This window comes from Marmota marmota, unplaced genomic scaffold (assembly GCF_001458135.2).
Source record: "Marmota marmota marmota unplaced genomic scaffold, marMar, whole genome shotgun sequence".
Classification (NCBI taxonomy): domain Eukaryota; kingdom Metazoa; phylum Chordata; class Mammalia; order Rodentia; family Sciuridae; genus Marmota; species Marmota marmota.
Genome location: NW_026000174.1, coordinates 2,701,062 through 2,725,357, shown reverse-complemented (window position 1 = coordinate 2,725,357; position 24,296 = coordinate 2,701,062). Strand labels below are relative to the sequence as shown.

At 39.3% G+C, this 24,296-nt stretch overlaps 1 protein-coding gene and 1 long non-coding RNA gene across 3 annotated transcripts in view; both read right to left on the bottom strand.

The window, feature by feature from the left end:
- Me3 (malic enzyme 3) overlaps positions 1-24,296 on the bottom strand; it is a 200,570-nt gene that overhangs the window by 151,004 nt on the left and 25,270 nt on the right. The gene's annotated exons all lie outside the window — the stretch shown is intronic.
- Positions 5,838-20,388, bottom strand: LOC125611995. Its single transcript, XR_007342233.1, has 2 exons — positions 10,222-20,388; positions 5,838-8,987 (listed from the first exon to the last, which is right to left on the bottom strand). It is a non-coding gene; the product is annotated as an uncharacterized LOC125611995 (long non-coding RNA).

The following is a 24,296-nucleotide window of genomic DNA, read 5'->3' as shown; positions in this document are numbered from 1 at the left end:
CAAAAAATAATGAGTCCACCCACACTTGATAAATTTAGGAAAAATTCCTAGGAGGGGCCACTATGGGGAGCTGGAGATCATTCTGGAATGAAACCCAATTCTAGTAAAACTAAATATGCATGAGAAGAAAGCAGTCTGGGCAGTGTCAGAGTTGAGTTTGGAAAGTGATCTTGGAATTTTTCTCTGAGGATCCACTTACAATAGTGATGTTTTCAGGTTGGGGTTTTGCCTGGAGTCAGAGCAGCTGGACTCAAATACCCTCTAAGCTCCCTCTAGAGGTTGAGGTGTGTAGTTGCCAAAGGAGCTAGGGGACTTGGAAGCCTGCCCCTGTGTCCAGAGGGAAGTCTAGATGAATTATTGGTTCTCGAACAAAATCTGTTAGTTGAAAACATTAAAAGCAAAACAAAACTTCCCCATTCTGTAAATATAGCAAGGCTGAGATCAAATGCATTGTGAATGTACACTTGTATAAGAGAGGTAGTAAACTGGTAATAGTCTAAAACTTTAAATTAGATACTTTGATTATAACTGATTTGATTATAGCAGCAATGAATGTAAAAAAAATCATAACAACTTCCTGGATATGATGAATTCTAAAAAGGTACATTATCTTTTGGTTAGTATTTGGTAGAATAATGATCATCATTATAGCCACCAATTATTGAGTACTTTTTATGTGTCAGGTGCTGGATAAACACTTTACTTACATTTTTTCTCTTGTAATTTTCATAAACACCCTTTGAGATCAATTCTGTAATTAGCACTATTTTATAATCCATTTTGAATGAACCAGGCTCTTTGGTCTTCTCATTTAGAGAAGTTAAATCCTTTGTATGAGTTGATTTAGCTAACATGTAGTGATGCCAGGATTTGAACTCAGGCTTGTACTCTTAAGCAAAAACAATGTTTTCTCACTAGAGGAAACTGGATTCAGCAAGATTACTGAGTAGTCCCAGGAACACAACTTTCAAGTGACACGAAACTAGCAAGTGAATGAAAGTATATATGCGGTACCTGATCCATCACGGACATTCAATGAAAACCAGCTCCCTCCCCCTCTGTCAAAACAATGCTGACTACCTGTGTCTTAAGTGAGATTTCAATAGCATAAATACTCCTGAGGAGACAACCCAGTCCATTTAACGTTTGCATACTGTCACCTAGACCTGTATGCTGCCTTTATTGAGTGCTAAATGAATATTTGCCAGCTGGATCATAGAAAGATTAAATTCCACTAGGCCTGTCTTCAAGGAGCTTATGATCTGCTGGAAATGATAAAATTTGTGCACATAAACATACTCACACACACACACACACACACACACACACACACCCTAATATGATAGTCAGAAGAAAGTTAAAATATATTGAAAAATATATAAAGCAATTCCACATTTTCACATAAGACTGAAAGATTTGCCTATGTGCAAGAAAACGTACAAGAATATTGATTGAAAATTTGTTTATAATACTGAAAATTGACAACACCTTAAATGTTCATCAACACAAGACTGGAAGAAATACATTTTAGTATACTGGCACAGTAAATGCTACACAATGATTAAAATAAGTGATCTAAAACTAAATGTATAATTTGGATGACTCTAAAAACACAATAGGCAAAAATGTATTGATGTTATACTTATAACACTAACTGTGTACAGAGCATTAACTTATGTGCTTGGCATGTCTTAATTAATTAATTTTTTCCTTGAAGCAAACTTTTGAGTATAGGAACCATCACTAAGTCCACCCCAGAAATGAGGAAATCAAATAAGGATACCTACATTTGATATAATTGCCAAAATGCTTAACCAAATGCAAATGTAGTACAATCATAAAAACAGGCACAGGAATCATTAAACACAAAATTTATGATAGTGATTACATTAGGGGTGATGAAAGGAAGGGACACGTGACCAGAGAGGTGAATAAAAGGGGCAACAAATGCATTTATACTGTTTCATTTCCTAAGCTAGATGGTTAGTGTATAGATATTTTTTCATTCATTATAATTTTTTTCTATATCTGAAATATTTCATAACTAAGAAAGTGATATATAAGCAGAAACTACATACCCTGAGGGCTCAAAGGAAGGAGACATGATGCCTAAGATTCCATGGAGGAAGGGGCATTTAAATTAAGCCTAAACATGATAGGTAGGATAACATGGAAATTCAACAAGTGTGGGAATCAGTGCACGCTCACCCGAGTGATGCTGCACACACAGGTGGAAGCTGCATTCAAGGCTGTTAGAAAAGATTTCACTTTCCATTCCAAAACCACTGGCAGAGGAACTCAGATGTTGGATTTGGTGGCAACAATATCTACTCCGCTTTCTCTCTGTGTCCATAGCTGGGGACCCTTTTGCCTTTCTATGTTGAGTGACTGCGAATTCATGAATCTGTTGGTATCTTGTTTTTTTGTTTTTGTTTTTGTTTTTTTTAAGACTGTGGGTGGGTGAGGGGTATTATCTGCAACTCAATGGCAGATTGACTGTTGTGGAGGATCTGTCTTTACAAATATGAGTAATGACAGAATGAGTGTCTGCTTCTGAGTTTTGGGAGAATGATGAGAACTTGTTGTAACTTGAAACCTAGTCAGTGACTGGATGACAATAAATTGGTGTTATGAGTTTTGCTGAATAAAATAAACTCAACTGTTGGCCAGAAAGTCCAGGCACAGAGTATGATCACAGATAAACCGATTTTTGTGTAGCTTCAACATTGGGTCTGGGTGGCCCCAAACTGCCTCAAGCCAAGCTCACTTGTCCTGAATTTGGGTCTCAGTCTCTTCCCCCACCCTACTACCTACTCCTATGGGGACTTGCCATACTTGGAAACTCTTGCTGATCTATTCTTCACTGATTATTTGACTGCCTGTGATATGGATCAGAAAATCTGGGATGGCGTAACTCAGAGCCATTTCACCAGAACCCCTAGGAACAATAGTTGCTGCTCAATGGTTTCCCAAATGCACTGCAGAGAAACATCTGCTCATAAACACTTGTTTAATACAAATGAACATCTTCTATGGAAACAATCTAAGTGCCTGTTGAGGGATAAATGGATAGGGTATATGTGTGTGTGTGTGTGTGTGTGTGTGTGTTTATATGTATACATATTATGTTTGTGTATGTGTATATGTAAGTATGAATATCATTTAGCTCCAAAAAGAAGGAAATGCTACCATTTGTGACAATATGGATGAATCTGTAAGACATTGTGTAGAGTGAGCCAAATACAAAAAGACAAATAACTCATGATCTAACTTATAAGTAGAATGTAAAAAATTGAAACTCAAAAAAACAGGAGTAGAGTGATAATTGTCAGGGGGTGGGGCAGAAACTGAGGAGAAGGTCAAAGGGTACAAACTTTTAGTTATGAGTAAGCTCTGACAATCTAACATGAAGCAGGGTGACTACAGTTAATAAGTAATTTATACCTGAAATTTGCTAAGAGATTAGATCTTAAGTGATCTCATTCCCACCCCTTGCCAAAAAGGGAGGGACAGGTGACTACGAGAAGTGATAGATAAGTTAATTATTTTGATTGTGATTACCATTTCACAATGTATACACATATGAAGTCATCATGTTGTAGACCTTATATATATATAATTTCTATTTGCCAATTATAAAGTTGGGGGAAGAAAAAAGAAGACTCCCTGGTTAGTGGTTAACTCTCTCTCTCTCTCTCTCTCTCTCTCTCTCTCTCTATATATATATATATATATATATATATATATAATCCCCAACATGAAAAGGCAAGAGCTATGGAATCCCCAACATGAAAAGGCAAGAGCTATGGCCAGGACATGCTTTTCTGAATTTCTGGAAACAAAATAAATTTATGAACTATTCTTCCACATGACTAAATGTTAATAAGCTTCTGGTTACATTTGGACCCTACACACATATTTTAGGGCCACAATTTGAGAAGCTATCACCTCTGGGTCATTGAAAGAGTGGTATTTTAGAGCTGGAGGTGACCTGATAAATCATTTAGTAAAGGATTCTCAAATTCCTGGTGAAACTGATTAGTCAAAAACAAGGGATTGACTGGTCAAAAACAAAGCACCACTCATGTTCTATCCATTGCCAACCTACTACATGAGCAACTATGTCAAGCACTTTACACACATTAACTTATTTTTTCCCTTCCCCAAATCTCACACGGTAGATACTGCTATTGTTCCCATTTTATAGATGAATAAACAGAGGCATACAGAGTTAAATGAACTGCACAAGGTTCAAATCCTGATAGGAGCACTCCACTTGCTCACTTTTTCATAGTGCCTCTTGAATGAGGCACAAATAGAACCCTGAGGTGGGGATGACTCAGTGCAGATCACAGAGCTAGAAAGAATCCACTTGGGTCTGAGTCTGCATTTGACTTTGCAGGGCTGTGGCAGCAGAGCAGTGTGTACAAGTGCACAGACTGTTGGTGGCAGTATGAGGTCTTGCAGCACCTCTTCCTCTTCTCTACTCCCCTAGTCAGAACATGTTAGCATCCAGACCCTGACAGGTGTCTTGGGGTTGGGACAGAATGAAGCCCTAATTCATGGATCTGACTCTCAAGGATTCTCTTGTATCACCACCTCCTGGAGTCACAAAATATCCTTGCAGTGGTTTAAGAGCATACTCCTTTGAGAAAATTTTTACAAACAACAAAAAAGAAAACACAAACATCTTAACCTCATGGAATGTATGGAAACGTAGAAGAAAGTAAAATTTATAATCTGGCCACCCAAGGTTAATCACTACTGACATTTTGTTACATTTTCCTCTAGTCACTTTTGGACAATGTGGGTATTGTTAGCCATGACTAAAAAGAATGCAATGTTATATCCTGCTTTTCCCACTAAATATTGTCTATATTTTGATCTACCTTTTGTAAATATCTTTTAAAAGCTTGATAACATACCATTATGCACATATGCTATAATTTTCTTAAACATTCCTCTGGTTAGCATTTATGCTATTTTAAATGTTTTATTATCATAACTAACAGTATAAATTTTTTCCATGAAAAATACCTTTTGTGATATTTACTTGTTTTTTCTTGGAAAGATTTTCGGCATGAAAGTACTGGAACTTATCTTCACATGGTGACATTAAGTTTCAAGCTGTTAATTGTCATTATGGAAATTGGCAAGTTATCATGGGATTTTAAAATGCATTTTCTTTTCAAGAACTATTGTTTTCTGAATTGTACCAGAGGTCTAGTCCTTTGTTAGAATGGGAAATAAGATGGCAAGTGGAAGTATCCTGCCCACTCATGATGTGAGCTGGTCTGAAAGTGGCAGCACCACAAAGTGGTTAAGAACAAAGGTTGTATCTCAGTGATAAGCCTTCAGAAAGCCCCCAGCCCCATTCTAATCATTAGAAAAAAACATCAGGGGCTGGGGATGTGGCTCAAGTGGTAACATGCTCGCCTGGCATGCGCAGGGCGCTGGGTTTGATCCTCAGTACCACATAAAAATAAAATAAAGATGTTGTGTCCACCAAAAACTGAAAAATAAACATTAAAAAATTCTCTCTTAAAAAAAAATCAGGCAAATGCAGTTGGGAGACATTCTGCAGGACACCTGGCCAGTACTCAAGACTGCCAAGGCCATGAAAAATAAGGAAAGACTGAGGCACTGCAAGATGGACTAGGGAGATGTGAAAACAATGCAATGTATCCCCTGGATGAAATCCTGGAAGAGAGTAAACTGGTCAGATCCAAATAAAGTCTGGAGTTTAGTTAACAGCAATGTACCACTATCAACTAGTTTGAACAAATGCTTTATGGAAATGATAACAATGTGAGGAAGCTAGGTAAGGGGCACACGTGAACTCTCTAAAGATCTTGGCACTTTTTTTTTTTTTATTAAATCTAAGTTAGTCCAAAGTAAGAGTTTTTTTTTTTTTTTTTTTTTAAGGAAAAAAAGAGAAAAGATGAAGAACAAGGGTTCTGGAGCCAGTCTGATTTGGTTTTGAGTCCTGGGTCTGGCACTTATTATAGCTGAGTTGCCTTGGACAAATTATTTCTTTAAGCTTCAGTTCATCTATTATATGTGAAGAAAATTACTGGCTACAGGGGGTCGGGGAGGTTATAAGGTCTTAACAACACAGATAAAGCACTTGGCATTATTCCTGGTATAAAGTGAGCACTCATTTTATTTGTTTGAGGCTTCTTTCTTAGTTTCCTCTAAGGTAATTAAGAATTTTATAAAGTAGAAATAAATGGCTATGTAAAAAATATAAAAAAATTAAATAGCCTCATTAAAACATTAAGGAGACAAAACTGTTACATGAGTCTGGAAATGGTAACTGATGTGGCCTTTTGTATTGCTGCTCTTGTTTTCTATGTAGTTTTGGGGTCATTTCTTAAGGATAGATGTAGTGAGAAGATGCAAGGTTTTGAAGACACTCCACAGTTTAGCAATGATTACCAAAAATAACCAACTTACAGATACTCATTGTAAGACATGGAATTCTTTCATTTGAGCTGCTTAGAAAAACAATCTTTTAGAGAAATGAAAATGGTCTATTCTTGGCCTCTATCCAAAGGCAAATTATTTTACTATGAAAGTCTAAGGAAAATAATTTAACCACAAGCTATGTGAGCAGGAGAGGAAAAATAACCAAAGTATAAAGAAAAATACACCCTGGCTCTTTCATATATATAATTTCTTTTTGGGGTGTGAAACTGCAGCACAGATGTAAATAAAACCTGATCTCTAAATGACACATGGAAAATAAATAACTCAAATATAAAAAATATTCTGATCTGATATTATATTGCAGTAGAAGACAGTGAATAGATATGGCTGAAGCTGCTATTCAATACCTTTAGACCTGGAATTTAGGTTCTGAGTTCAAGTCCACTGTCCCAGCCAAGAGGTATATTATCATAGACTACCTAACCCCTAACTTTAGTCTCCTCACTCCAAAAAAATGTGATAATATCTATTGAAGACTCTTGTGGAGTTAATACAAAGACTACATGAGATAATGTATGTGAAAAATGCTTGCACATAGCGCACATTGAGGGAATACTTAGCTGAATCTAAGAAGAAATGTTATCTTAGTCTAGGTCTTAAGACATCCAGCATCAAGCTGGTCACATGTATGAACTTGTTTTGAATGTTAAAGAATTTGCAATCTTTTTGGTTGAAAACACTATTTATATGAAGATTATAAAATAATAAGGTGTTAAATTGAGGGTTAAAACTCTGGTATTACTAGGCACTGTGGCATATACCTATAATCCCAGTGGCTTGGGAGGCTGAGGCAGGAGGAATACAAGTTCAAAGCCAGCCTCAGCAAAAGTGAGGTGCTAAGCAACTCAGTGTGACCCTGTCTCTAAATAAAATACAAAATAGGGCAGGGGATATGGCTCAGTGGTTGAGTGCCCCTGAGTTCAATCCCAGGTAACCCCCTCTCTCAAAAATAAATAAATAAATAAATAAAATAACATGGTATTGATTAGCGTCCACTTCCTTTTGGCTGCTAAATTCTGCTTTACTTGTCAACATGATCCCTTTTGGAAGTGGAGAGAAGAAAGAGTTTGGATTAAATATCATACAATAATGAAGGCATCAAATTTAACTTTTGGGTAGGAACCGGATCATCTGATTAATGTTCTTTTAATTACAGGATTAAAAGAACAGGATTCCAACAGTAACAAATTTTTTTACCTAGAGAAAGAGATTTTCCACCTAAACAATTTTCTGATGTAATAAATTTTGCCCTTTTAGTGCTAAAATTTCAATATTTTTGGACAAAAATAAAATTATTTCCACTGTTTCATACTCCAGATTACAAACAGATGACTTGTCTTCTTTCAAATCAATAGCACTTAACACAATGTCTGATACCTACTAGATGTTCAATAAATGTTTTATTAAAACTATTTTTATGATGCATATTTATAACCTTGAATAGTTAATGAAAGTGATCTGGTTTTATTCTGTGCTCAGTCATTATTCTGAGCACAATAACTGTATCTCATCTCATGTGAAGGAAGTCCTCTGTCTCAATTTGCCTTTGTAAAATGGTCTCAGATCTGTGATTTTTTAATTTTTTCAGCTTGATTTTTAAGTCTTCTATCTTGTCTTGTTGAAAAGGCATTAGCCATCATTGCTATTATCTTACCTCCTTTAAAGGTCTACCCTTTTCTAATATGTTGTGTATGGAAAACCAGAGATGCAAATGGTTAGAACAACTTCTAAAAATCAGAGTAAATAGGCTTTCTGCAGGGACTTCCGAAAGTATCTGAACTCAGATCTTTGGATTGAAAATTTATTCTTTCTCCACCACACCATAAGGCTGTAGAGAAAATGTTGATCACACATAAGGGAACAGCCATTTAAAGAAGTTCATCATGAGATTCACTTGCACATTGATCTCACTGACTATAAAGGGGTCACCTTTATTTCTTCAAGATACAGGAACCTCTAACAGATAACCCACTTTGAGAAGTTAGTTTCAGCTACTTGTATACCTTAGATGTTTCTTGTTTGACTATTTTAAACTTCAGATACTTTGCTAGTTCAGCTAACCTCTCTGTCCTCCAGGGCCACTGTCCAATTCTCTGAGGTTTTACTAAACGGGTTCCATCTGACCTCCGTGCATTTGTCCTGATGCATGTTCCCATCAGTGTTAGGTTTCTCATGCCTGTGATTGGTTAAATAATGGAACATGGTCCAAGATTCTGACCAGGCCTCCTCCGGAACAAGGCCTGGGTTTGGATCCAGGGTTCAGTTGATGTCCAAGGAATTCTTCCAGACCTCACAAGGGAGCATCCAGACCAAAATGTTTCTGTATCAAGTCCAGATCAGAAAATCAAAACCCACCTATTTGTGCCATCTCCAAATTTCTCCATAATTGCTTTGAGAAAATTGTTTGCCTGCTTAAAATATTCATTTCACATCTTGACACAATGTTCCTTGAGGTTAATAAGAAGAAAAGCACCATTTTCAGTAATATCAATCCAGGTCTAAGACCAACGGAAAGAAAAAATTGTTATTATTGGCAAAGAATTCATGAGACTTAAGAACAATAAAGGTCAACTGCACCATATTATTTTTTTAAAAAAAAAATTCCTCTTAGTCTTTGCTAATCTGTAAGCATGATTCTCAAAATTCTTAAACAAAAATGTAGGACTTTGAATTATTTACAATTGGTCTGAGAATTTCTCTTGAGTACAACAGGCCAGGACTGGTTTCATCATTTTAGCAAGTTTTTATTTACTTTTTTTTTCATAATGTCCTTTTAAATTCAGGGACTACTTCCCATGCCTCTTATCCTCCCTCCCTCCCTTCCTTTCCTTTCCTTCTTTTATAGCATATTCCCAAACTTTAAAACGTAGTTTTGTGAATGGGGCTGTATAAAAATTCAAGATGACCTAAGACATAAGTTTAAGGTAATGTTAGTTCAACCTCTTAGCATAATTTAATCACAAAGATTTAGAGGGTTTTCAGGAGAAGCAACATTCAAATCATAATCTAGACTGAATAATAGGGAGATAGAAGGTCTGCATGAGAGTTGAAATAAGTCAGAATATAAAAATATTTGCTGAATGAACTTTCATATCAATGAGAATAAACCTTTAAAACAGAACATGAAATTGTTATTTTATTTTTTAAAAGAACTACATTTTTTATACTTATGGGAAATTTATGGATTATCTAATCTAGAAAATTTTAACTATAATAACCAATTTCAAGCAATTGTTAGTGGATGTCTGGGGTATTGCATTAAATGCTATATTGAGAAGTCAACTGGGACATAGCAAGGAGTGTCATGATTGATGAATGATGTCTTTCATGGTCAGGGGATGATGTGGGAAGTTGCAGGTCTTGTGGGAAGACATGTGTGGAAAGACATGTTCCAGATACTTGTCACTGATTCAGTCCAACCTATGACAACCTTAGCAGGGGAGAAACCTTAAAAGGCAGAGAAATTAAGTATCTGCCAGTGATCACATGAACAATTTGTGACAGAGCTAGGAAATTCAGCAGTCTTGATTTTTATTTTAGACTCTCCCATCAATGGGAATCATTAAAACTGTACTGCATACCCTTCTGCCATGGTAGATAATCACAGCAATGATAGTAGGTAGATTAAAGGAACACAATACCATATCCAGAGATATCTACATGGGTCATGAGTGTTATACAAAATAAAAGACTGTTTGCTACACACTCAGTGTTCTTGTGAGATGAGAATACCTGATAGTGTTTGTTGAAACATGTGTCTTCTGGTAGATCTGAGAGTTTTCTGATTCAGTCAGGGGCGCAATGCATTTTTATCAGCGCTCGGAAGATCTGTGGAACACAATTTGTAAAACATGGACTTGGTAGGGCTCTTTTTTCCTGACTCTTCTGTTCTATGGCTTTTCCACTCCATACTGACCTTCACACCAGCTCTTCTATTAATAGTCTCTATTTCCATACACACACACACACACACACACACATATATATAAAAAATACATATGTATATTTGTATGTATACATATGTGTGTGTATACATATGTTTTCTTTTTGCTCTTCTCATGTTTTCGTGTAGCTCTGGCTACTATTATCAGCCAATGAAAAAGTCCTTCTATTTATTTGGTAAATTAATTCACGAAATCGTTTGATTGGTTTTCTTTGCAGCTTGGTCTTAGCAGCATTTTGGCTATTCTCAACCACTCCCCTGAAAGCATTTTTTCATGTCCTGTGAAAAGCATTAAAAGCTTGGACTCTGAAGCTAAGCTGCTTGTATTCAAATCCCACCTCCAGCTCTTAATAACAGAGTGAGTTTGAGTAAATGACTTTACTTCTTTGTGCCTCTGTTACTATTTCTGTAGAATGGAAATAATAATATCTACCTGTGATGGTTAAGTTTACCATCTTGACTGCCAAGTTAAGCTGAGTTAAGCTGTACCCAGACTGCTAATAGACCATCATTTCTGGGTGTGACTGGAGGGTGTGTCTGAAAGTGATAAGCATCTGAATCAATGGACTGAGTAAAGAAGATCTGTCTTCACCAGTGTGGTCAGGCATCATCCAACCCACTGAGGGCCAGCTTGAATAGAACAAAAAGGCAGAGGAAGGGTGAATTGCTTTTTGTGGCTGGGACATCCATCTCCTCCTACCATTGGATATCAGAGCTACTGATTCTCCAGCATCCAGACTGCAGAATTACACCCTCAGCTCCCCTTGTTCTCAGGCTTTTGTGTTCAGACTGAGTTATACCCCTGGCTTTCCTGGTTCCTCAACTTGCAGATGGCAGGTTGTGAGGCTTTTTGTTTCCGTAGTCACATAAGCCAGTTCTCATAATAAATCTATTCATATATGTCCATATATATTCTATCGGTTCTGTTTCTCTGAAGAACCCTGACTATTATAAATACCTGATAGCATTGTTTTGAAATTAATTTAGATGAGTTAATAAAAGTAAAGTGCTTAGAACAGGGTCTTTTATATAAGATGATCTGTACATCTTTGTTTATGTGATTTTTGGTTTCATACTGTTTGAAGCTACTGGAAGTCAAAAGTCAAATAACCAGGGCATTGACTTAGAAAATGGTAATGTTACAGAAATAACAGCATGAATGTTTGTGATACCCACCACTCTTCCCAATCAATCTATTATTTCACAGATCCTCAGAGGCCCTTTTAGTTCAATAATAATAAGCAGTAATCAAGTGCTCTCTAATGCCCAGATGTGTTATGGAACACACATTTCTTCTCTGGAGGTTGTAAATGCCTTTTTCTTAATATAGTAGAGCTCTTTTGGAGAGCTTCCCCTTCAAAGTCACCACCACCACCTACCTGCCCACATAAATAGGCTCTCTCACTCCCCAGAGGCCGTGGTGTACATGCTGTTGACTGAGCCAGGAGTGGTCACCTGATTCAAACTACCCGCATCCAATTTTTCTCTATAGTTTAGTTTTGGGACCAAGAGATGGCTTATATCTCTTTGAGGCTAGAATTTTAACATAAACTTGGAGCTGTGAGGCAGCCATTGAGAAATTCCAGAAGTAGAAGTTGGCGTATTGGCAATAAGAGAATCCAGAGGATTCTGAGGGCTCCCCAGCCCCTAGTTCTAATATTCCCCTGGGTCTGCCTGCAAATCCACTAACTGTGTCTGCCACATACTTCTATGATTTCTATTTGTCTTAATCTAGACCAAGCTTGTTTTTATTTTAACCAGAAGAGTTAGCACTTACTTTCACCAACAGTGGCTGTAAAATCTGTCAATTTTCTGTTGAACCTCTCCAAACCAGAAAACATAAAATTAAGAAGAAACAATATGTTGATCTTGTATTTAGCTTTGAAACCAGTCCTTCATTCTCCCCCTCCCAATGTTCCATTCAACCAGATTATTGCTCTAGGCCACAACTAGTATAGAGTTTCTGGAGCTGCTGTTGTTCATAGTAACATCTGGAATATCTAGTCATAGAAAACTGCCTAAGATTGATTTCATTGGTTTTAAAATAGCCCATGTGGAAAACTCAGCTGGTTACGCTGAGTGATTAGATTTTATTAGCTGTTTAAGTTGGTTAGAAGGTAAAACGAATGGATCCACGAATGTTTGTGATACCTACCATTCTTCTGAATTTCTCTATTTCCCTCTGATGTCTTTGAACTTCTACTTTGGTATCAGTGGAAGAGACGGGGCAAATGGGCTGCTCTGAGGCTCAGATCATGGAGTGCCTCAGATACTATTGTAGAATGGTGGCTTTATAAGGCAGAGAGAAAAGAGAAAATGTAGCAGACAGAGCCCTGTGTATGTATGGACCATGTGGTAGAGAGAAGATGAGAAGAAGTGGTGGACAGGGATTAGAAGATGACAAGATAGCAAGCAAGAATGCTGTCCTGAAGACATGGAGTACCACTTAACTATATTCAAACTGTCTAAAACAAACACTTATTTTTTTCAGAATTTTTCTTTAGTATAATTGTTATTGGAAATCCAAATACTTGAACAGTATATAGAACAAAATACAAGAATTCCTACCCACATTGACAAACCCCTCTCCAGACATTAACTATAGTTAACACAGTAGCGGAGATACAGCTCCCTGAGTTTGATGACTGTATTTACAGGACAGTGTCTATTCATTTATTTTTTTAATGCATCATGATCAGGGAATAGAAAGGTATAGCTGATCATGCATTCTGAATAATTTGAAGACCGTAAGAAACATCATCATTTGTTCACAATAAGGAGAACAGTGATGGATTTACATGGTTCAAGTACATCATCAGGAACCTCACTCTGGCAAAACACTAATATACCTGCTTGTGACTGGGAGAGTGTGGACTTCAGGGTCAAATAGATTGTTAATTGTTGAGATAACATTTTCGTGACTCAGATTCCTTCTCCAATTATTCAACTTTCAGCAAATATTTATTAAAAACCTCCTTAATGCCAGAACTTGTGGCTGGCACAGGGATGCAATGATCTCCAGGAAGAGGTCCAATCCATGCCCTTATGGAGTCAGTCTAATGAGACAGATATTGGGTCAAGATTTACAAGTAAACATAAAACTGAAATAGAAGGCTGTAGTGTAGTGTTAAGAACATAGACCTTGGATCAAAACAGTTTGAACTCTGTCTCCATGTCATCATCTATAAAATGGGTATGATATGAGTATCTCTGTCCACAGGGTTTTTGTGAAGATAATCTTGAAAAGGGCTTAAAACTATGCTAGATCATATGGCTTGCTATTATTTTCAATAACTGTAGTAAATAAAATGGAGAAAAAGTACTAAGACATGATAGAGGACACTGGTTAGATCAGAATGTTCAGGGACATCTTCCTTTGCTCATTATTAAATTATTATCTCTTTGCTTCAGACCTACTTCTCTATTGTCTGTGTTGTGATATCAAGGGCTCAGATCCTGCAAACCACACTTTTGTTTTGCAAATCACCTTTAGGTTCAGCTGTGCCAAGAGGGAACAATAGAGGGAAACTAGAAGCTGGGGGAGAGAGGAGGATCTTGCTCCTTCGGGTCTACTCCTGAGAGATTTCTGTGGCTTCCTATACCTGTGAATGGCACCTAGGCAGTACTTTTTCACTGAACAGCAGCAGTTTCCTTCCTGTGGCAGCAGCTTAGGATAGTGTGCAGTTTTTTTATTATTTATAAAATCCACTTCACCATATTCTACCCCAGAGACACCTGCGCCAGCCAGCTGGTGCCCTCCCGCTTCACAGGTCAGGCCCCTGGGTCTCTAAATCTCTTCTCTAAGTTTCTATACTTCAATAATTCCAATTCTTGTTTCCTCAGCCCCGTAGTGGTACCTGCTTCCGATGGTTGTCCCCCACCTGATGACTTAGAGCAGAGGTCTGGAAACTGTTCTTGTAAAGGGCCAGATAGTAAATATGGGCCACATGTTATCTTTGTTGTATTTTGTTCTAAGAAGCTTTACAAATATAAAAAACATTCACTGGTCATACAAAAACAGGCCATGAATTGAATTTGACCCATTGGCCATAGTTTGCCAACCCCAGTTTAGAGTTTCCTTTTCTCTTTCTGTTACTTTGTAAATAACTTCACACTTTTAAAATATTCATCTCATTATATCCCCTCTGCTCAAGTAAGTGGTATGGTTTCTGTCTCCTGCCTAGACCCTGACTAATGCACTTGGGATCTAAAGGATGACTTGGAGTTAATGAAGTAAAGGGCTACTGAGGACTTCAGGGTGGTGTTTCAGAATAGGCAAGAAGGTGTTTAAATGCCCTCAGTGATAGAGTGCAAAGATCCCTCCAGAACTGCTATGCTCAGAGCAGAAAGAGCCACTGGCAGCATGTGACCACTCATGCAAGACCTTGGAGGCCATGTAAAGGATTCATGCTTCTATTCTAAAAACTCTGGAAAGCCATAGAAGGGCTTTATGCAGACAGAATATGGGCTCATAATTGTTTCTTAAAAATATCTTTATGAATAAAATAGAGTATAGCAAGGATTAAGTGATATACTATTTGCAAAATGACTTGTATAAACCTAATAGATGCTCAACAAATTTCAGTTTCCCATTTCTATCCCCTTTCTCCACCATGGCTATAAGGACTGTGCTGGATTTCTAAAAACTTTAACCACATTTGCTTGCCTTTTATGGTGTTCAACTTTGGAAGGAGGACATTTTCAAACAGTGAAAATCTCTCTACCCATATGCATATAAATATTAAATGCAATTCTTTTATTCTTCCTTGCCCAAGACCACAAATATAATTTTTCAATCAGACACAGTGAAATTACCAAGATTCTGGGAATTATGTACACAGCCATTTGGCAAGCACATTCTTGGCAGTTCTGCTGACTTGTAAAGTCTGCCCCCTCTCCTAACTCTGAAGGATTTAGTATCAACCTCAAAATCACAACCATTAGGACTCAGTGAATATGCTCACGGCTCCTATAACAAGGCCATTCTCACTCACAGATTTAATGTACAGCAGAAGCCTGTGTACCTGGACCAAAGGAAAGGTACAGGAGGCTGAATGTGTGGCACAAAGCCTATGGACTTGCAAGTAAAGGGCAGCTTTAGTTACACCACACAAAATTACATTCCCAACTCCAGACATAAAAGCAGAATGGCTTCTGGGATGAATTAACATGAAAATATTGCTTTTCCAGAATGTCTATGCCTCTTGTTAATGTTCTCCAGAACCTCTCCATGCCCAGTCACCATGTGCCTAGTCCTGTGCTCTATGATGATGAAGAATAACTCAGGTCCTGCCCACCAGGGCATATAGTTTAACAGGGAAGATGGTGGACATCTTTGGGGTGCTGGCATCTATCTCTGAGAGAACTTACAATTCAATTGGAGAGATAAGATTTAAGTACTCAATTATAAGCCAGCATATGAGAAAGAGTCAACCCTTTGGCTCTGACAACAATCACCATGGGAAGTTGGTGTGGCGGTTTGGTTCCCAGCTGTGGCTGAACCCTATTCCCTGTACCCATTACACTTTCCTGCTAATACTGTTGGTGCCATGGGAGCATTTACAAGCCTCTGCCTTTGGGACAGCAGAGGTCCACATTTTAAGACACTGGGTCTGTCTTTCCTAAGCAATGGCTTTCAAATTTTAAAAATTTACATATTTTAAAAATTTAAAAAATTTTAATGCCCAGGCCATATATCAAGACTAATCCAGTCAGAATCTCTGGAGGTGGGACCTCATTAGTATTTATTTTAAATTCCTCAAGTGATTATGAGGTACAGTCACTATTGAGACCCATTGTCCTATAGTGAGTCAATCCTGAGTTTGTAGACTATTGAATAATGGGGCCTATTTCTCAATCCTGACATCAGTCTTATCAGAGCTCCTAGCAATGGTTCTGTTCTGGTCACCTCTCTGTGTTTTGAAGGAAATGGGCTTGGTAACCAAAGTCAGGAAACAGAAATCCAGACTGTAAATTACTGCGCCTTCAAGCCTCAGTTTTACAGTCCTACTTATAGAAGTAAGTCTATAAGGATAAAGGAAAAACTTCATGGAGAGAAGACTATAGGTCTAGTATTTTTCCACTGGCAAATAGGGATGAAAAAAATCAAACGTGAAGGAGGTGATGCGGCATTATCTGATTACCCCAAACCTGGAGCCAGTCTGCTCTTATTCCTTGTTGTCCTGCATTAATACTTCCAATTACATAGGCTCTGCAAAGAGAGACCTGGGAGCCACATGCATGTCCCTTGTTCCTATGAAAAGCTGACTGGTAATACAGAGAATCCAATGGGCCTGACTGATGATTTGTCTTTTGGGGAAAGAAAATCCAGCCCTGGAAACTAGAGCCCCACTATCTTTCTCACTAGGGTCATGAGAACGTCTAGCATCTCTGAGTTCATGTCCCTGAACTTGTATTCCTTTGTCATAACATTTAAAGCAGCTGGATTATTTATTCCCAGAGGCATGGCTTTGTCTGTAGGGTTTCAAAACACATTTTGAGAAAAGGAGGCAGCCTTGTATCCATTTATTTGTTTTCTTAAAGAAGCCTTTAACTTTAAAATACAGTTTAAAAACAAATGAATAATTCTTTCAGCTGAGAAAAGAAGGTTGAATAAATGTCAAGTTTTGGACAAGACCTTCCCCTTTGGACAAGATGCCCCCCCATGGGTAGAGGCATCACATTCCTCTTACCCAACACTGGTGCATTTACTGGTTCTAACTTCCTTCATCAGTTGGAGCCTTAGGCACTGTGTGAAGACAAAACTACTTTAAGTTTTCCTCTTTGATAGAAAAATATTCCAGTCTACACTGTCTTCCCATATTAAAGTCAGTTCTTACTGCCTTGGATGTCTTCTGAGACTTGTGTTCTAATAGTTGTCTTCAGAGGTAAAGAGTGGCTCTGTAGACACAGGCCAGGGGCATCTGAGATTGTAAACAAGGCAATCTTTCTTATTTAATGAGGCAGCCTGTAGAACTGCTGGCTGGACTTACCACCTACTGATGTCTGGTGACTACTGGCCAGCTTTGATGGGTGAAAATTTTTGATTGAATTTGCATGTGATTAACAGCTTAAATTAGAATTGTTGAGGTTGAATTTTGCTAACCTACAGCAAGACAATGAGGTGGTATGAAGCATACAGAAGAGGAAACTGGGTCTGAACAACTGAGTCTGAAACACTTGTTTCAGAACTCCAGAACCAGAGGAACTTCAGAGGGTCTATAAACAATGTCTTCCTTGCCACCAATAAAGATCTCAGTCTCCTGATGAAACTTTCACTGCCTTGATCAATTTTAAAAGAGAGTTCATGGCCATCCCAACAGCATATGAACAAAAGACTTGAGCTACCTCTGCTATCAATAAAGGGAAAAAGAGCAAGCAGCAGGACTATGGATTCTATCAGGAGGCCCTGGCTGACAACACTCGCTTGAAATGTTTTGCAAAGGCAGCTAGACTTTCTAGGCTCAGGCCTCCCACCTCATGGCTGGAGATGGACACCTGGGTTTTATTTTCCATGACTCTCATAATACAATGGATTGTGCCATTTTGGGGTTTCCACAGATCACTGGGAATGTGTTCCTGAACTTTTCTTTGCTCCAGAGACAGAATTTAAATAGCAACTTGGTACTCTAAACAAAACCTTCCAAGCCCAAAAGCAACATAATTTTAGGTAAAAACCAAACCTCCTGCAGTGTTTGCTTCAAACAAGTCCAAATGCTAAAAGAAATCAACAGGATGAAGCTGATTTGATCAAATCAGGCCTGTGGCCTGGAGAAAATGCACTCCTTGGCGTCTTTTTGGAATACCAACCTCCAGTATTTCTCTTCAGAAATGGCTGTTGTTTCTTGAATAATCATATTAATAAGTCTGAGTCATATGCTAGCAACCTGGGTCAGACCTGAGGTTGGTGCCATGCAATGCTGCTGGGGGTTGTGGGCAAGGTGAGGCTGCACAGGTTTGAAAGGAAGCTTGAGATGTTAGTCATGATCTTCTCAGGTGGGCTATCTGGGACCACCCAAGACCTGGAAAGGAGCAAGGTGAAAGCCTGCAGGTGGTGAGAAGGTGCTCATGAAAGCCTCATTTCCAATGAAGGTGGCAAGGATGGTGGAAAGGGCAAGAATCGGGAAGACACTGGGGTAAAGGACTGACCAAGTCACAGAGGATCCCAGGCTTGGGGCCTGAGGCCCTGGGAAACAAAGAATAGAAGAGGATTGGGTTTGGGGGAGGGCTGTTATGTACTGAATTGTAGGTTTGGGATAAAACAAAATGCTTAACAAGCAGTCTCAAAATGGTGGTCCTTTAGCTTGGTTTGGGAAGATTCAATGATTTGCCAAAGGTCACACAGCCTATATTTGACAGCTTGGATTTGAAGACATGGATTTCCAATACTGAATCCTAGCTCTCAAACATTTTGCCCGCCTGCCTTCCCCTTCTCTCACAATAAAGTCTTGGTGGCATGTAGCTCATTAAGAAGAATAGATAATTTAGAGACCTGAGTCAGGATTTTCCAAAGCTAAGGTCAGACCACCTACAAAACTGCTCTAACCTGTAGGTAATGAAACAATGTGAGAGAACTAGAACCACACTCATTATACTATGGACAACGAGGTGGTCAGTAGTTCCCAAGTCAAAATGTAGATCAGAATCTCCTTGTAAACTTTTAAGATTTCCCAGCCCCTTCCCAGACCTACCTAATCAGAGTGTTTTGTTTTCAAAGTCCTTCAAATAATTCTGATGCTTCTGAAACTCTTAAAAGATAATAAGTACTATTACTACTAATAGGCACTGCACTGCAGAATATTGCAGATGAAGAAATTGAGGCTCAGAGAACTTAAATACCTTGCCCACACACCCATAGTGGCTGCCATGCCAGCTTAGATATGCCTAACTCCAAAGCCATGGTAGTGTAGACTGGTACCTTGAAAAGTGGTGAGTTTAAAAGATGCTAGGAGCCTTTTCTGGGCAATCATTTTTACTTGGGCCTCACAGTTTGTTGGAGAAATAGTAGGGAAATTCACTGACCCCAGATAGTAATGGAGGAACTAAAAAGTAAAACTAGACCACTGTGTAGAGCGGGGAAGAGCAGGCTCTGCTGGGCTGCATACCTGGGGTTTGCTTCCCTGTGCTTCTTCTGCCTATTCCTCACACCACAGTCACTAGATTTACTCTTTTACTTTACAGGACTTCCTAGAAAGCACAGAGACTTGGGCATCAGTCTTCGGGCTCCAGGCTTGACTGCTCTGTTCACTGTCCTGCTCACTTTCAGTCTCCAAATCTGCAGATTGAGGAGCTGCCCTATACGTTTCCATTCCAGCACCACATGCACTGATTCTCTGGCCATGTGCTGGAGAGCTGGCCAAATCAGTGATAACATCTACCCATGGTGAAGGAAGGAAGCCTACAGGGGTAAAGCCATCCTCCCAAGGCCTTGGTTGAGCACAGGTGATGAGTGGTGGCAAAGGTGAGCAGTTCCCCTCCAGTGATTTGGCACTCTGCAGTTGCACAAATTCCTCTTGTGTGTTCCTCCTTCTCAGAAGCCCAGGCCCTGCAGCAGGGCTGTATTGACAGGAAATGTACAGGGACGAAGGGCTTTCAGAGTTCACTTCCCTCAGCCCTCTCATTTGTGAGTCAGTCACCACGGCTAAGAGGCAGCACTTAGTCACTGTCCTCTCAGAGCACCACATGGGGCCCCATGCCCAGGGACAATTTGGGATGTTGAGGGTTCCCACAGGAAAATGCTGTGGGTTTCTGATAAGTATGTCAGTAATGACCACTGAGTCACCATCAAGCATTGTGTGGCCTGGCTGAGGGTTTTTTTTGTCTTTGACCACAGAAACTCCTCTCTGCAAAATCTAAAGCTGCTTTATAGTCACCAATTAGTTTATTGTCACACAAAAGAGATGTGACCACAGGCATAACACAGTGACAAACTGATATTTAATCACTTTCCATATACCAGCAACATGAGGGGTACTATTATTAACCTTATTTTATAAGTTAGGAAACTGAGCACAGCATGCTTACATAGTCTTCTCAAAGTCCTATAGTTTGGGTAGGCAAAGCCTGAATTCAAACCTAGGTTGTTATGGTTTAGATATGAAGTGTTCCCCAAAATCTCATATGTGAAACAACTAAAGAATGTTCAGAGATGAAATGATTAGATTATAAGAGCTACAACCCATCAGTGGGTTAATCCACTTGGATGGATTAACTGGGTGGTAACTATAAGTAGGTAGGGTGTGACTGGAGGAAGTGGGTCATTGGAGGTGTGACTTTGGGGTTTATATTTTGTCCCTGGTGAGCAGAGTGCTCTCTCTCTTTCTGCTTGCTAGCTGCCATGTTCTGAGTTGCTTTCCTCTGCCAACTCTTCTGCCATGATGGTCTGCCTCACTTTGGCCACAGAGTTGAGCTGCCCACTGATCATGGACTGAACCTCTGAAACCATGAGCCCAAATAAACTTTTCCTTCAAGTTGTTCTTGTCAGTTGTTGTGGTCACAGCAACACAAAGCTGACTGAATCACAGATAATATTTGTTGTAGGGACCCTGCTGTTAAATGCCACTGTTATGGTTTGAATGTGAGGTGTTCCCCAAAAGCTCACATGTAAGACAATGCAAGAAGATTTGAAGAAGAAATGATTCGGTTGTGAGAGGCTTAACACAATCAGTGAATTAATCCCCTGATAGAGATTAACTGAGTGGTAACTGAAGGTGGGTAGGGTGTAGCTGGAGGAGATGGGTATTAGGGGCATGGTTTTGGGGTATATATTTTGTATATGGAGAGTGCAGTCTTTCTCTCTCTGCTTTCTGATCATCATGTGAGCCATGACCCTCTGCCACATCTTCTGCCATGCTGTTCAGCCTCACCTTGAGCTCTGAGGATTGAAGCTGGCTGTGTATGGATTAAGACCTCTAAAACCATGAGCCCTCAAATAAACTTTTCTTCCTCTACAATTGTTTTGCTGGGTCTTTTAGTCACAGCAGCAAAAAAGCTGACTAAAACAGCCGACTTTCACTGTCTACATTAAAATAACTAGAAAGTAAGGACATGGAGGTAGAGTATAAGAGAGAAGACAAGGTGCAAGACAGGCTGTTGAATGATGTTGAGATTTGTTGGGGTGGTAGCAAAGGAGAGGAAGGTACCTACACAGTGATCTGGGCTAAAAATGCAGATTCTGAAACCAAAGTGCATGCCCTTCCCAAGCCAGATGACAACAAAGAACAGTGCTAGGGGATCCCAGAGGAGGAAGACAGCATATACATCAGATGAAATCATGAAAGGTTTTCATAAGATGGAATCATCGACCAAGGACCTTAGGGCTTTCTAGGCACAAATGAAGATAGAGGGGTTTGGAAGGTTTTTTTAGAAGGTGGAATGGCTTAAACAAAAGCAAAGACTTAGGGACATTAAGAGTGAGAAGTTGTACTTTCTTGGATCAAGGGGTGAAAGGAAGTAATGGGGGAGCTAAGCTGGAGAAGTCTGATCACAGGAAATGTCAATGACAGCCTAAGAAGACAATTTCATTTGTCAGGCAATGGAAGCTGTACATTATTCCAAACAGGACAATTCAGGACAAAGCAAAGCCTTTGGAAGCATCTTGCAGTAAGGTGTGGGGCCAACTGATACTGGAGCAGAGCAGCAAGCAGGGAGACCAGATAGAAGAGTGCTGGACTGACAATTAGCATGCAGTGACACATGGACCACAATGGTGGCACCAGGAAGCAAAAAGTGAAAAACACTGGAAAGGAAGAATTGACAGAATTTTGGGACAGAGAACATGTGGGTGGTGTGGGAAGCCACTCCTAAGATATTTAGTGTCTTCACTCGGCCTTGAGCCAAGGAGATTTTGGTCTGGCACTGCACGCTATTTTGTGGTCCCTCCTACTTAATGGATACACAATGCACGACTTCAGTCTTCCCTGGGCTAGGAAGGCTGCTCTCATAGCTCTGGGATTGGACGTGTCCCTTTGGACCTGGACAGCCCACCTCCTACCTTATTTGGCAGAAGAACATTCTATGGAAAACCTTTAAAGTTTCTCCCATATATAAATAAAGCAAACACGGGCTCTCGCTCTCTCTTTCCAGTGTGGAACTCGACCTCGCTTTCTAAAATTACTTTCTGGGTCATGTGGTTTAATTGCCGCCTTCTTTTCTTACCTTTATTTCACAGACAGCCCACTTCACCCAGAGGAACCCCAAATTCCATCGCCTTCAGAGGACATGGGCGAGAGGGTGGGAAGGGATAGAAGGAGTTATAGCATCAAGGTGCTCACTCTTGAGTGTCTCTGGGAATAGGCAGGAAGGAATTGAATTTTATCTGAGACAGTTTAGAATCTTGGAGGTAGGTGATATCCCAGGGATGCAGCAAAGAATGTGGGCTGTGTGCTGCTTCTAGCTCCCAGTGGACTGGACTGAAGCCAAGGAATAGTACATACCACTGAGGCATTGTCTACTGTACTTTCTGTACAATTAAGTACTGTTCATAGAAGAGGGATTAAGAACACAGAATCTACAGCCAAAGTGCTCTGATGTGACTCCCAGCTCAACTTTAGCAATTTACTTCTTTGGGCCTCAGTTTCAATTTCTAAAAAATGGGAATAAGAGCAAAAGGTAAGTGACATCAAAAGGTATGAGACATCAATGAATTAATATATGTACAATGCCTAGAACAGCACACAGGAGATGCTCCAAGAGTGTTAGTGGATGGTGTAATTAAAGTCAATATAAACAACACTTTTATGCCTTTCAAGCCACATTTACATTTGCCATTTGATTAGGTTGTCATGGTGATGCTGTGAGGGTACATGTCCACCACCTAGGCTGGGAACTTGGACTCCAAGCAGTTATGTGACTGGCCTATCTTCAGTGGCCAAGCTGAGAGGAGTGCAGGGCCATGGGCTCATGTCATTGGGCAGATCTGCCACCTCACTGCCTTTCAAGTCCAGGATGGAGGAGAGAAAAGCAACCATAATTTCCTTATTCAGCTATTCAACCTCATACATTGCATCAACTCAGTCCCCAAATCTCTCCTAAAATACTCTTTTTTCTTTTATTTCAACCTAAAGAGAGGAGGAAGAAGGAAAGGAAGAGGAAGACCATAAGAATACAAATACAGTAAATTCTGGAAAGGATATGGGGGAAAAAGAACACTTTTATATTATTAGTGGGATTGTAAATTAGTGCAGCCACTGTGGAAATCAGTAAGGAGATTCCTTAAAAGATTAGGCATGGAACCACCATATGACCCAGCTATACCACTTGTCAGTATTTATCTTAAGGAATTAAAGTCATCATGCTGTAGTGATATATGCATACCCATGTTTATAGTAGCACAATTCACAATAGCCAAACTGTGGAACCAGCCTAGTTGTCTGCTGACAGCTAAATGGTTAAAGAGATGTGGTGTGTGTGTGTGTGTGTGTGTGTGTATATATATATATATATATATATATATATATATATATATATATACATATATATACACACACACACAATGGAGTTTCATTCAGCCATAAAGAAGAATGAAATCATGCTAAGTGAAGTAAGCCAAACTCAGAAAGTCAAGGGTCATATGTTTTCTCTTATATGTAGAAACAGAAAGAGAGAGAGAGAGAGAGAGAGAGAGAGAGAGAGAGAGAGACAAAACAAAAAGGTTGGGGGGAATCTAGTGAAACCAGAAAGGAGGCCAGTTCAGTAGAAGAAGGAGATGAAGGAAGGTGGGGGGGGAGAAGCAAAGAGGGAAGTACTGGGGAATTAAATTGCCCAATTGTACTGTTATATTGTGTGTATGTATGAAGATTTAACATGAATCCCACTCTGATGTATAATGATAATGCACCAATAAAAAGGAAAAGGAAAAAAAAAA